The following is a 12446-nucleotide window of genomic DNA, read 5'->3' as shown; positions in this document are numbered from 1 at the left end:
GTGTCTTGAGCAATCGTCAAATCCCAGCTCTCAGACCTGAAAGAGGCTTCAAAGTTCTTAAAGTCTAGTCCTCTGTTTTATAAATGGGGCAGTCAAGAATACTTTTACACAATTCTGATTATCTCATCATTTGTCAGTATTAATTTATGACATCTCCCAGTGCTTCAGTTACAGCTGGTAAATATATTATATTCTCTATATTAGTAATTAGGACAAAAGCTAAAGGATGTTCCAAAAAACAAGCCAAACCAAACCAAAACCATAGTAAAAAGAATTTGGAACAAGGCAGAAACAATATCCTAATTTAAGCACTTTTACTCCTAGCCCTCTTGATGCCACTTTGGGATTATTATTGTCAGTTGTAGACAGCTTTATCTGGAAAAGCAAACCCTCACTCAACTGTGGTGCCCTTTGAGGCATCTGAGGCTCAACAAGGGCAGCTGGAGTTTGTGCCAATAAATGTAATTAGTTGTCATTTTTTTGTTAGCACGACACAAAATTAACCTAATATTTAAAAGTGACTGTTTCATAAAACCGAAAAAGACCTCAAGTGACAACCTAGTCCAGCTGTTTGTCTCTGAGAAGACTATTTTCACAGCTAAAGGTGGTAAAATGTTGATAGCCTTATCAAACATTTTCAGGGATATAGATTCATGTTTTCTAGTAGTAGCTAGTCCCAACAGGAGGCAACTGTATCTACTTTAAATCTCTTTTACTTCTTTTTATTTCAATACAGTCAATTTCCTTTGGTTCTTAACCTTGATGAATATGATCAGAAATTTCATGTTAATTCTTAAAACACTTTGAATACATTAAAATACCCCCCAGCTCCTTCATTAAAAAAAACCCACGGATATACTTATCCTTAACTAGTGCCTATAATGATATTGATTATATAGCATCCATCATTTAATGTATGATATTTTCCTATTTATTTTGTTCATTGCCTGTCTCCCTTTACTAGAACATAAAACAAAACACATGTAGATATGCATGCAAAGTATTAAAATTTTCTAAGGCATTCTTTCAGGTGTACAGATAAAATAATATACAATGCACTGTTGACTTCCAAGACAATGGAGGAAGAGAAGGGAGTCATTTTAGTTTGCTAATGATGTCAGAATGCAGTACACTGGAAATGGACTGGCTTTTATAAAGGGGATTTATTTAGTTACAAATTTACAGTTCTTCAAAGAAAAGGTAGGTAACTTTCATCTGAGTCCTCTGTCACATGGGAAGGCACATGGTAATGTCTGCTGGACTTCCCTCCCAGCTTTTGAGTTCAAACAGCTTTCCCTGTGGTGATTGCCTCCTGCATCTCCAAATGTCTGTGTCTCTGTTGGCTCTGGGTTCTGAGCTGAGTTGTGCTGGGCTGTTAAACTATACTGAACTGGTCCTCTTCCTTCTGACCTCTCCTTTTAAGCTTCACTCATTGTAGAAGTCACTCCCCTTAGCTGACTACAGATGTAGTCAACCATAAATAAATTTCACATGCTGACAATTTGGGTCCACAGCAACAGAGCAACTGTGCACCATCACTTGGCCAAGTTGACACCTGAATTTAACTACTACAGGAGAGCAGATCTACTTTTCTCCCAAAAGCTATGAGCAGACAGTCAGAAACCATCTGAATCAAGTGTTTTGAGGCTTAGGACACCATGGAGTTTCAGCACAAAATCAACAGAAGTGTGGGACAATGAGACAGAGAATCTGTGGTCACAAACTATAATGCTATCAGTGGCTCTTGGCACCCATCCTTGACCCTGAAGAGAAGTAACGGCAGATGGCTTGATCCTTGTGTGTCGGGTGACTGCAGATTAGGTTGACTCCTAGGGTCCCCTGCCCCAAGAACAGAGAGGAACTTTCCTCAGTACTCAGTGCGGTGAAATTAGAATGTGAAACCCCACAATTCCAGCCCATCCCAGTCAGAAGTCACTGGGAGCCATTGTTTCAACTGTATCAGTCATGGAACTCCAAAGGATCCTGCTTTCATATGACTGAATGGAATTTAGGTAGTCATAGAGTGTCATCTGCTGGGAAGACCAGAAAGTGCAGGTTGGTGACAAGGAAGAGAAATAAATAAGGATTTATAGAGTCTTTCCTGACATTTCACAGCCTTGATATTATTTGCATCCACTGCATAGGCATCCACTGATGTTATGGTTGGAAAATACAAACCAACTGTGAAAGAAGAGCATTAACATAAACCCAATCAACAACAAAATCTTAGACAAGAGAGAGAAGCTTTTCTTAAGAATAAACTCATAAGATAATCATATGCCCAAATCAGCAAGAAATCACATCTTACTGAAATATGGGAAAATATGGCCCAGTCAAAGGAAAGAATTAAAAATTCAAAGGAAATACAGAATGTGGAACAACTAATCAAAGATGTTCAAACAAATCTCCACAATCAGTTCAAGGAGATGGCTAAAGAGATGAAGTATATTGAGAAGACAATGGGTGAGCATAAAGAAGTATTTGAAAGCATACAAAGAGCAATACTAGATATTATGGAAATGAAAGACTTGATAGATGAAATTAAAAATGCACTAGAGTCAAATAACAGCAGATTTGAAAACACAGAACAAAGGATCAGTGAACTAGAAAGAGAAACTGAATTTGAATGGACAAAAAGACAATAGAGAAAAGAATGGAAAAAGTTGAACAGGACCTCAGGGAAATGATTGACAACATAAAATGCACAAGCATGTGTCATGGGTGTCACAGGAGGAGAAGAGAAGAGAAAAGGGTCAGAAAAATTGAGGAAATAATGGCTGAAAATTTCCCAAGCCTTATAAAGGACATAAATATGCAAATCAAGAACCCTAACATTGGGCTGGCCACAGTGGCTCAGCAGGTAAGAGTGTTGCCTGCCAAGCCCGAGGACCCAGGTTCGATTCCCGGTGCCTGCCCATGTAAAAAAAAAAAAAAAGAACCCCAACATACTCCAAACAGAATAAATTTGAATGGGCCCACTCCAAGACACATAGTAATCATACTGTCAGATGTCAAAGACAAAGAAAGAATTCTGAAAGCAGCAAGATAAAAATGATTCACCATATACAAGGGAAGCCAACTAAGATTATGTTCCAAATTCTTAGAAGGAACCACAGAGGAGACTGTGGTAAGCTATATTTAAGATACTGAAAAAGAAATATTTCCATCCAAGAATTCTTCATCTGGCATATCTGTCCTTCAAAAATGAGGTAGAGTTTACAGAATAATCACAGATAAACAGATTCTGATAGAGTTCATTAACAAAATCTTGCCCTACAAGAAACATTATGGGGGCGGGGGGTGGGCAATGGTGGCTCAGTGTCAGAGTTCTCACCTGCCACACCACAGACCCAGGTTCAATTCCCAGAGCCTGATCATGCCAAAAAATAAAAATAAAAAGAATTACTAAAGGGAATTCTGCCCACTAATAGGAAAAACAAGAGAGAGACTTGGAGGAGAGTATAGGAATAAAGATTATCAGGATGGGTAACTAAAAGGTTAAAACAATGGAAAAATTGATGTGACAAAAGCCAAAGGATAAAATGGTTGAAGTAAGTACTGTCTGTATTGTTAATGGATTAAACTCCCCAATCAGAAGACACAGATTGGCAGAATGGATTAAAAATATGACCTATCTATATGTTATTTGCAAGGGACTCATTTTAGACACAAAAATACAAATAAGTTGAAAGCGAAAAGCTGGAAAAAGATATTCCATGCAAGCAGTAACCAAAAAAAGAAAAAAGACTGGGGTAATTATATTAACATCAGATATAATAGAGTATAAATGCAAAAATGTTATGAGGAAAAGAAGGAAGTTATATATTAATAAAAAGGACAATTCATCAAGTAGAAGCAACAATCATAAATATCAGAAGGGATCAACAGATTTCTCTACAAATAGAGGGAGATTTCAACACACACTCTCATCAGTAAATAGAAAACCATAGAGGATCAGTAAGGAAACAGAGAACCTAAATTATATGATAAATGAACTATGCTTAACTGTAATATTCCCTAAGACAAAACAATACTATAATTAGCCATTTAATAACCCTACAATGGTTTTCAAATGAAAGGAAGGGTAATACGTCTCTCATTTAAAATCAAAAGTTAGAAACAAGTTTGGTGAGGAAAGCATGTCAAAAGTTGAAATAGGCTGAAAGCTAGACCTCTTACACCAGTTAGCTAAGTTGTGAATACAAAGGCCAAGTTCTTGAAATTGAAAACTGCTACTCCAGTGAATACACAAATGATAAGAAAACATGATAGCCTTATTGCTGACAGAGAAAGTTTTAGTCATCTGGATAAAAGATCAAACCAGGCAAAAAATTCCTTTATACCAAAGCAAGATCCTAATTCTATTCAATTCTATGAAGATAGAAAGGTGAGGAACAACAGCACATCTGTTTGCAACATGGTTTATTGAATATTTTAAGCCCTGTGTTGAGGCCTACTGCTCAGTAAAAAAAGAGCCCTATCAAAATATAATTGTTTATATTTAAGGAACCTGTTCACCCAGGAGTTCTGGTGGAGATGAACAACAAATTTGTCCTGTGTTCAGACATGCTAGCACAGCATTTATTCTACAGCCAAATCAAATCAAGGATTTATTTTGAACTTTAAGTCTTATTAGCTAAGAAATATATTTGGTAAATCTATAGCTGCCAGAGATAGTGATTCCTCTGATAAATCTGGGCAAAGTAAGTTGAAAACCTTCTGGAAATAATTCACCATTCCAGATACCATTATGAAAATTTTTGAATCATGGCATGTGGCCAAAATATTAACATTAACAGGAGTTTGGAAGAAGTTTATTCCAATCCTCAAGGATACCTTTCAGGAGTGTGAGACTTTAGTGGAAGAAGCAACTGAAGATGTGGTGGAAATAGTAAGAGAACTAAAGTCAGAAATAGAGACTGAAGATGTGACTGAATTGCTGCAATCTTGTGATTAATGGAAGAGGAGTTGCTTCTTATCAAGGAGCAAAAATAGTGGTTTCTTGAGATGAAATGTACACCTGCCATGAACATTGTTGAAATGACAACAAAGGATTTAGAATATTACAACAACTTAGTTGATAAAGCAGTGGCAGGTTTTGAGAGGATTGACTTCAATTTTGAGAGAAGTTTTACTTTGCATAAAATGGTATCAAACATCATCACATGGTACAGAAATATCTTTCATAAAAAGAAGAGTCATCAATGTAGCAAACTTCATTGTTGTCTTATTTTAAGAAATTATCACAGCCACCCAACCTTTAGCAATGACCAGCCTGATCAGTTATCAGCAATCAGTATCAATGAAATACCCTCTACCAACAAAACTATTCTGACTCAAAAAGACTTAGATGATGGTTAATATTTTTAGCAATAAAGCAGTTTTTAAATAAAGTATGTACTGTGTCTTTTTAGACAATGCTTTTACACACTTAATATCTACAGTATAGTATAAATATAACTTTTATGTGTAGTGGGAAACCAAAAACTTCATAGCAATGTACTTTATTGCCATGGCTTGGCACCAAACCCACAATATCTCTGGAGTATGCCTGTATAGTTGCATTATGAATAGAAAATTTCTAGAAGGATGAACAATAAACAATTACAGTGTTTACCTCTAGGGCACAGATTTGTGATCTGAGTGAGAGAACATTTACTTTGCACAGATATTTCTTTTTAATATTAAATGTAAAGGAGGATCTTTGTTGGTGGGAATACAACAAATATAGGCCTTTTAAAGGGTTTTCTCAGCCATTATTTTCTTGCACATATCATCCTGTAAAGGAAGAAGGGAAGGGATTGTCACTCCCATGTGAAGACATGGGAGGAAGGTGCCAGCCAGGACATGAATGCAGGCCTTCTCTCCTTAGATTCTTTCTCTTCCCTATGACCCTCAGCCTCTCCTCACCCATAATCATGCACCTCACTCTGTACTGTAGCTGTCCTTGATTGTCCTCAAATACATCTCTGAAGATATTCCAGCCACTTGCAAGCTTGTGAGGGAATGAGAGGCCATAGCCAGTCTGGAGCAGCAGTAGTGTCCAAGTAGAAGAAAGCAGAGAGAGGAGGTGAGGCAGGGCTAGCATGGAGTGCTGGGACCTCTTCCTGCAATGTGAGCCTTTGCTTGGATGTCACTTGTCAGAGACCACTACATAGACAGGCAGGTGGAAAATGTGCAAAGGTAGGATGCTACAGTGTGTGAAGGATTGGGGCTGTGCTTCCTGTTAGTGAGTGGGTGAGTATAGTGTAAGAGAAAGAGAGACAGAGAAGTATTAGATAACTAAAATTGTACTGGTATCTGCAGGCAAAAGTTCCTACATATTTTAAGCCCTCCCTTCTTTCCTTATTACTCTTCTGAAGACATGTGTTCCTACTTCCCGTGACCTTTAATATGCCCTTGATCTGGATTCATCTGCTGGGAGACTAGTAGTATTTTCCCTGGTTTTTTAATCCTTTGAGAGCAGGAGGGCATGTCTTGACACCCAATAGATAGGGTAGGTTTATGCAGGAAATAACAATGGCCTGCTGCTAATTGTTTGGACAACTTATTTAACTTTGTTGAATTTCGGCTTTCTCACCTTCAAAAATGGATATGGCAATGCCCACCCCTCAGGAGTCTGGAGAAAAGTCAACTGAAGATTCTAAACACAATGCCTACCTCATATTAGCAGCCTAATTCAATAATTTGATTCCCCCTCTCCAGTGGATATGCTTGTTCCTGTGCTCAGTATATTCTTGTACCCACATTGTGCCCTGCAAGTATTGTTGGGGAACTCTGAGAAAAGCCTGTCAGATGCTTTCCTTGAGGAAAACCCACAATGAATCCCAGAATGCTGTTTCCCAGAACAAAATGTAGCACAGAGGGTTCATTCATAGCATGGAGACAGTGTATGGACCTCACCCAGATGGCTGGAATAGAAAATTTCACATGAGAGACCTTGAAAAGCAAACCTATAATTGTGTTTTTAAAGACAGAATCTTATGCCAGAAAGGTCTAAGTAGAATACAAGACAGTTTTTAACATACTCGTTGGATAAATAATTTTTTTGCTTATTTCAGTGTTGTATTTTAGCCATGCACACATGATATACATTATTTCCTCTTATTGATGCCTTAATTTGAACATTTTATAGACTTGCTTTAATTGGGACATTTTCACAGCCTTGGAACTATAAACTTGAAGCTTATTAAATTCCCTTTTTAAAGCTGTTCCATTTCTGGTGTATCACATTCTGGTAGCTTTCAAACTAGAGAACCCTCCATAATGTGGGTGGGTTCCATCCAAACAGTAGTAGGTATTACCACCAAGAATTGAGGATTCTAGAGATCATCAACTCTTACCTGAATTTCAAGCATCCAATGCTCCCCTAAGGAATTCAGACTCAAGATTTAAAAGATACTTTTACCAAATTTCTATACATGGTTGACTTTACAGAATTCCAGCCTGCCTGCCCCCAACCCCCACCGTATACATCCTGTCAGTTCTCTTCCTCTGGGGAACTCTGACTGATACACACCCACTGGGATGGTTTTAACAAAAAAAAGTGGATAAATGACAAACAGTGATGAGAATGTAGAGTATCTGAAATTGTCATTCACTTTTGGCTGGGATGTAAAATGGTGCAGTCACTTTGGATAACAGTCTGAAAGTTCCTCAAAAAAGTTAAACATAGAGTTATCAGGTGACACAACAATTCTACCTAGGTAAATGCCTAAAAGAAATGAAAATGCATTTCCATGCAAAAACTTGTACATGAATGTACATGGCAGCATTATATAACAGCTCCAAAGTGGAAACAATACAAGTGTTCATCAAGTTAAGAATGGATAAACAAAATGTGAAGTACCTGTGCAATGAAATATTGTTTTGCAATACAAATAAAGAATTATTGATACATGCTACAACATGGATGAACCCAAAGAAAAAGCTGTATTAAGTAGAAGAATGTAGTAATAAAGGAGGCATATTGCATGAATCTAATGATGAGAATAGGCAAATGCATAAAGAAAGAAACTAAATTCATAGTTGTCTATGACAGAGTGTTTGCAGGGGAAATGGAGAATGATTTCTGCTGGATATAGAGTTTCTTTGGGGAATGATGAAAATGTCCTAAAATTGATGATAGTGATAGTTGCACAATTGTGTGGATATACAAAAAACATTGAATTGGAAACTTAAATGGGTGGATTGTAAGGATCCTAATTATATATCAATAAAGCTGTTTTTAAAAAAAGAAAGTGAAAGCTGATTTATTTTCCTTTCAGGTATCGACTGTGTCTTCATCCTGGGATAATGTGACTAGGCAAATACAGTAAGTCCAATCTTGACCAACTCAAAAGATATCAGTAAGGACCCACAAATCACACTTCACATGGAAAAAGGAGGAGTATTTTGGTGGACAGAAAGGATGAGAAGATGCTACACATAAGAAGGGTGAGTGCAGACTTGCTCCAGTCAGCAGCATGAACTCACCTGCACACCTTTAATTTCAAGCCTTTATCTTCCCTGTCAAAGAGGAAGCATGTTCATCTTGAAGGATCTTACTTGGCTATTAAGGAGCATTTCATAACAGGAAGAGCATTGGGGTGGGGAGAAATGTTATCTTTTAATTCTCAAAGAGGTTACACATGTAAGAAATACTTAAAAGAAGGGAAAAACATGAGTGAATATGGTAATATATGACACTTCACCCAACCAAGGAACAAGACCAATGATTCTAAGTCCCATTTACGGAACAGGGTTTGGTTTCTCATATCTGTATGACCTTGAGCTCTGGTTTCTATTGTTCATCTATAAAATTGGGTGAAGTCACTGTTATGAAAGTCACTATTCCTCAAAAGTCACTCAGCCTATATGGAATGATGCTCCTTTTCCCTGAGATTCCTTCTGCTTCATCTTAGGCCAGCCAGGGCTGCCATCAGAAACAGACTGGACCTTGGATACCCAGGTCCTGCCAGGAATGACTGATGAAGGGTGGGCAAGGAAGGGGAGGAGTGGTCCCCTGCATGGACTGGCTGGCCCACTTTATCTGAGAAATCAGGATGTAGTGGATGATTTTGACCCCTGAATCATTATATATATATTTCTTTTTGCTTTCTTATATATTGGAGTAAAAAGGAAATACCTGAAATCTCTAAATTATAATCCAGATGACTTGATCTCTGATAATGATTTAAGGCCTTTATCTTCTGCCCCTGTGATTATGAAATACTTTGACTAACCTTCATTTGTACCCATTTATTCAGTTTTTCTGATTTAGAGTCTTGTAATCACTAAAGACAGCCCCTGATGTTTATTAATGAAGTGTCTTGTGTCAGTCCAGAAATAAACCACTCCAAATCCAAAGTCATCTTGATAACCAAGAGTGTATCTAGCCAAAATGGGCCCACCTGAGCTGTGCAGTAGCTTAGACTTTAACCTACAAGTCACCTAAACCTCCATTCCACTATTTTTTTGCATGTGTTCTGTGACAAAGTATATAATCAATCTGTGCATGCTCAATAATTAGAACACCTCTAATTACATCATCTGGGGCCACTGCTCATTATCCTAGACCCTGCCTACCTTTCCTCTAATAAAACTATCAGAATAGGGTGCATAGGGTTGGTTCAGTGGTAGAATGCTCACCTTCCATGTGGAAGACCTAGGTTTGATCCCTGGAACCATGCACCTGAAAAAAAAACTATTAGAATTAATGCAGTTTGGGGAAATGGATTTTGATCATCAGCCATCTGCTTTCTTACTATGTGTTAGTAATAAGGTCTTTCTCTCTTTGAAACCCTCATGTTTCAGGAATTGGTCCCTGAGCATGTTGGGCAAAAGGATTGTTACTTTGTCTAGTAACAATTTGGTGATCCTTTCAGATAGAGTGAATGCCCAAGGCTCTGGAGCCCCAGTAGAGCAGATAGCCTAGGTGGCCTAGCCTTTAGAGACTACTGGATCAAATTTAGTCTAGAGTTTTGGCAACTAGGGTTTCTCTGTTCTGCTGGTACTCCAGAGACTTTTGGCACCTTAAAAAGCTTCAAAGAGAGAAATCATTTCCAGTTCAAAGGCCAGACATCTGACTGTGTGAGTGCATCATCAGGATAAATGTGGACTGAGGGGTAAATGTGGCTGTTCAAGTCCCCTTGACCTATGCTTGGCTCATGTTTCCACAACAATACCCTGAGTTCTGACATCTACACATGTTTTCTGGGTACCATGCTGTACAGGATTTGAAGGCCTGACTTAAATTGTCTGTTGGTTATACTCTTAAAAAATGAGTAATCCAACAATTAATTAGTATTCAATGAAATTAAATAGACCTGTTTAAGGGTTAACCAGTGGGTTACCTAGGTATAATAAGAGTTTAATACTTGTTTAATTATTATAATCACTGCATCCCCTCTAGTTAATAATTGGTATGTTACTTAAATATAATGTGTCAAGTGTCAGTTAAAATTTCTCAGTTGGTATGTTCTTCCATGTGCATTGGTAAATATTCCTAATTGACTATTGATTATGAAAATTTTTTAAAAGGGAACCTTTGGCCTGTATTGAAAATTGAAAAGATTTTAGTTATGAATCTATTAAAAAGTTTTTTTTCTGTAACATAATCTGGCCTCAAAATAATTTAAAATGAAAATAGTACTATTACAGTTAAAATTAAAGATATCACAGTTGAAATTCTTTTGTAAAAATGTAAAAACTGGGATTGGATAATATATTCAATCCTTTCTTTTGTCCCCCAAATATTTTTGTTTCTCTTTCTTATGTAACTAACTTTCTGTTTGTTTCTGTCTACCTGTTCAATGTATATTCTCATACCTCCAGATGGTAATAACAAAGTAATAAAAATTCATTTAAAAAGCTCTATTTGAATTGTTTGAAATGGAAATAGGCAGTTTTATACAAATTTTATATAAATTGGTATTTCTGAAGTAAAAAAGAGAAAAATTATCTGAAGGGCAAGATTCAAAACTTAGTTTTGTAACTACTGCAAACAAACCTGGACTTTAGAAAGAAATCACCCCTGGAATTTCCACAGAGCTGTAGAAAACTGCCAAAAGGCTGCCTTTGGAAAAAGCAAAAGCTTTTCTGGTGGTCACAGATTTCAGTGAAATAAATATAATAATTGGAAATAGATAAGAAAGGCAAAAGGAAACCTCAAAATTCCATGGCCCTCACCTAAAACTTTAAATTCCAAGGTCAACAAACCTGGTTTCTTTCTGTCAGACCTGTCCCTGCTCCAAGGCTTAACCACCTAAAGCAGTTATGGAGGGAGAACTAGGAAAGATGGGGGAGGTGTGATTAGAATACTTTTTTACTGGGACTGGAGATTAGAAATGGTAAGCACAAAAGATGCTACAGAATAAGCTGTTTGTCAATATTATTTTTTCCAATAATCCCTTTGCAATGGTAGCTATAGTAATCAAATCGATAGAGTTGATCCCACAGTGTCAGGGTCAGATTCATCCCTGGATGTCATGTCCCACATAGGGGAGAGGGCAATGATTTCACTTGTAGATTTGGACTTAGAGAGAGTGAGGCTATATCTGAGCAACAAAAGAGGTCCTCCAGAAGTAACTCTTAGACATCCCTATCAGTAAGCTAAACTTTGTTGCTACATACATAAATCCACAAGAATAAGCTTCAAGATCAAGGGCTTAGCCTATCAACTTAGGTGTCCCTAATATTTGACACAGCATCAGGGGGTTCCTCAGTGTTAAAGTCTAATAGTTCCATTTTTCCCCATCCCTCAAGGGACTTTGCCAATACTTTTTGATTATCTGCTTAATATATTCTAGGATATATCCAGGCATTACATTAAACTGTACAGGATTAAAGGACCTCATTCTTATTCTGGGCTCCCTGTGTTTCAATTGTTTAAATGAGCTATCCAGACAGGTTGAGTTAGATTATGTGCTACAAAAATTTAGGTTCCAGACAAAATAAACTTTTCTTCCTTTGGTCTCAAAGAGTAGGTGAAGTTCTAAAACATAGACAATGTCTTCCTTAACCCTGTGTTCTGAATTACCTTATTTCTGACCTGATCAGCTTTATTCTTATCTCTAAATACCAGGTTATACATATATAAAACAGCATCTCAAAATTGAGAAATAATAATTACCACTCTGGACTAAATGTGACTGCTATAAGAGCTTAAAATCAAGGCCCCTCTTTTCTTATAAGCATTCTCTAAAAGAGACCATACAATAATTGCTCTTTTGTTTCAGGCTTATATTGTCTCACCCCAGTGTCTCACAGGTTCATTCACAATGTTACATACCTCACAACTTTGTTCCTTTTTGTAGCAGCACAATATTCAATCACATGTATACAGCATCATTCCCCAATCTACTTCTCAGCAGTCCAACATTCAGCCACCTGCATTCATTAGGCATCATTTATAATGCCCAATGTTCACAGTCCATCCAGACCCTGATTTTAGATAATTTCATGGT

The 12446-nt window shown here is 37.2% G+C and overlaps 1 long non-coding RNA gene across 1 annotated transcript in view; it reads left to right on the top strand.

Annotated features, from left to right (window-relative positions):
- The first annotated feature begins 7677 nt into the window (after positions 1–7677).
- Positions 7678–12446, top strand: part of LOC143674107 (uncharacterized) — a 69059-nt gene continuing 64290 nt past the window's right edge. The window contains exon 1 of the long non-coding RNA XR_013170871.1: positions 7678–8436. This is a non-coding gene — a long non-coding RNA (uncharacterized LOC143674107). The remainder of the gene's footprint in view (positions 8437–12446) is intronic.

This window comes from Tamandua tetradactyla, chromosome 2 (assembly GCF_023851605.1).
Source record: "Tamandua tetradactyla isolate mTamTet1 chromosome 2, mTamTet1.pri, whole genome shotgun sequence".
Lineage (NCBI taxonomy): Eukaryota > Metazoa > Chordata > Mammalia > Pilosa > Myrmecophagidae > Tamandua > Tamandua tetradactyla.
This window is presented reverse-complemented; position numbering and strand designations above follow the sequence as displayed.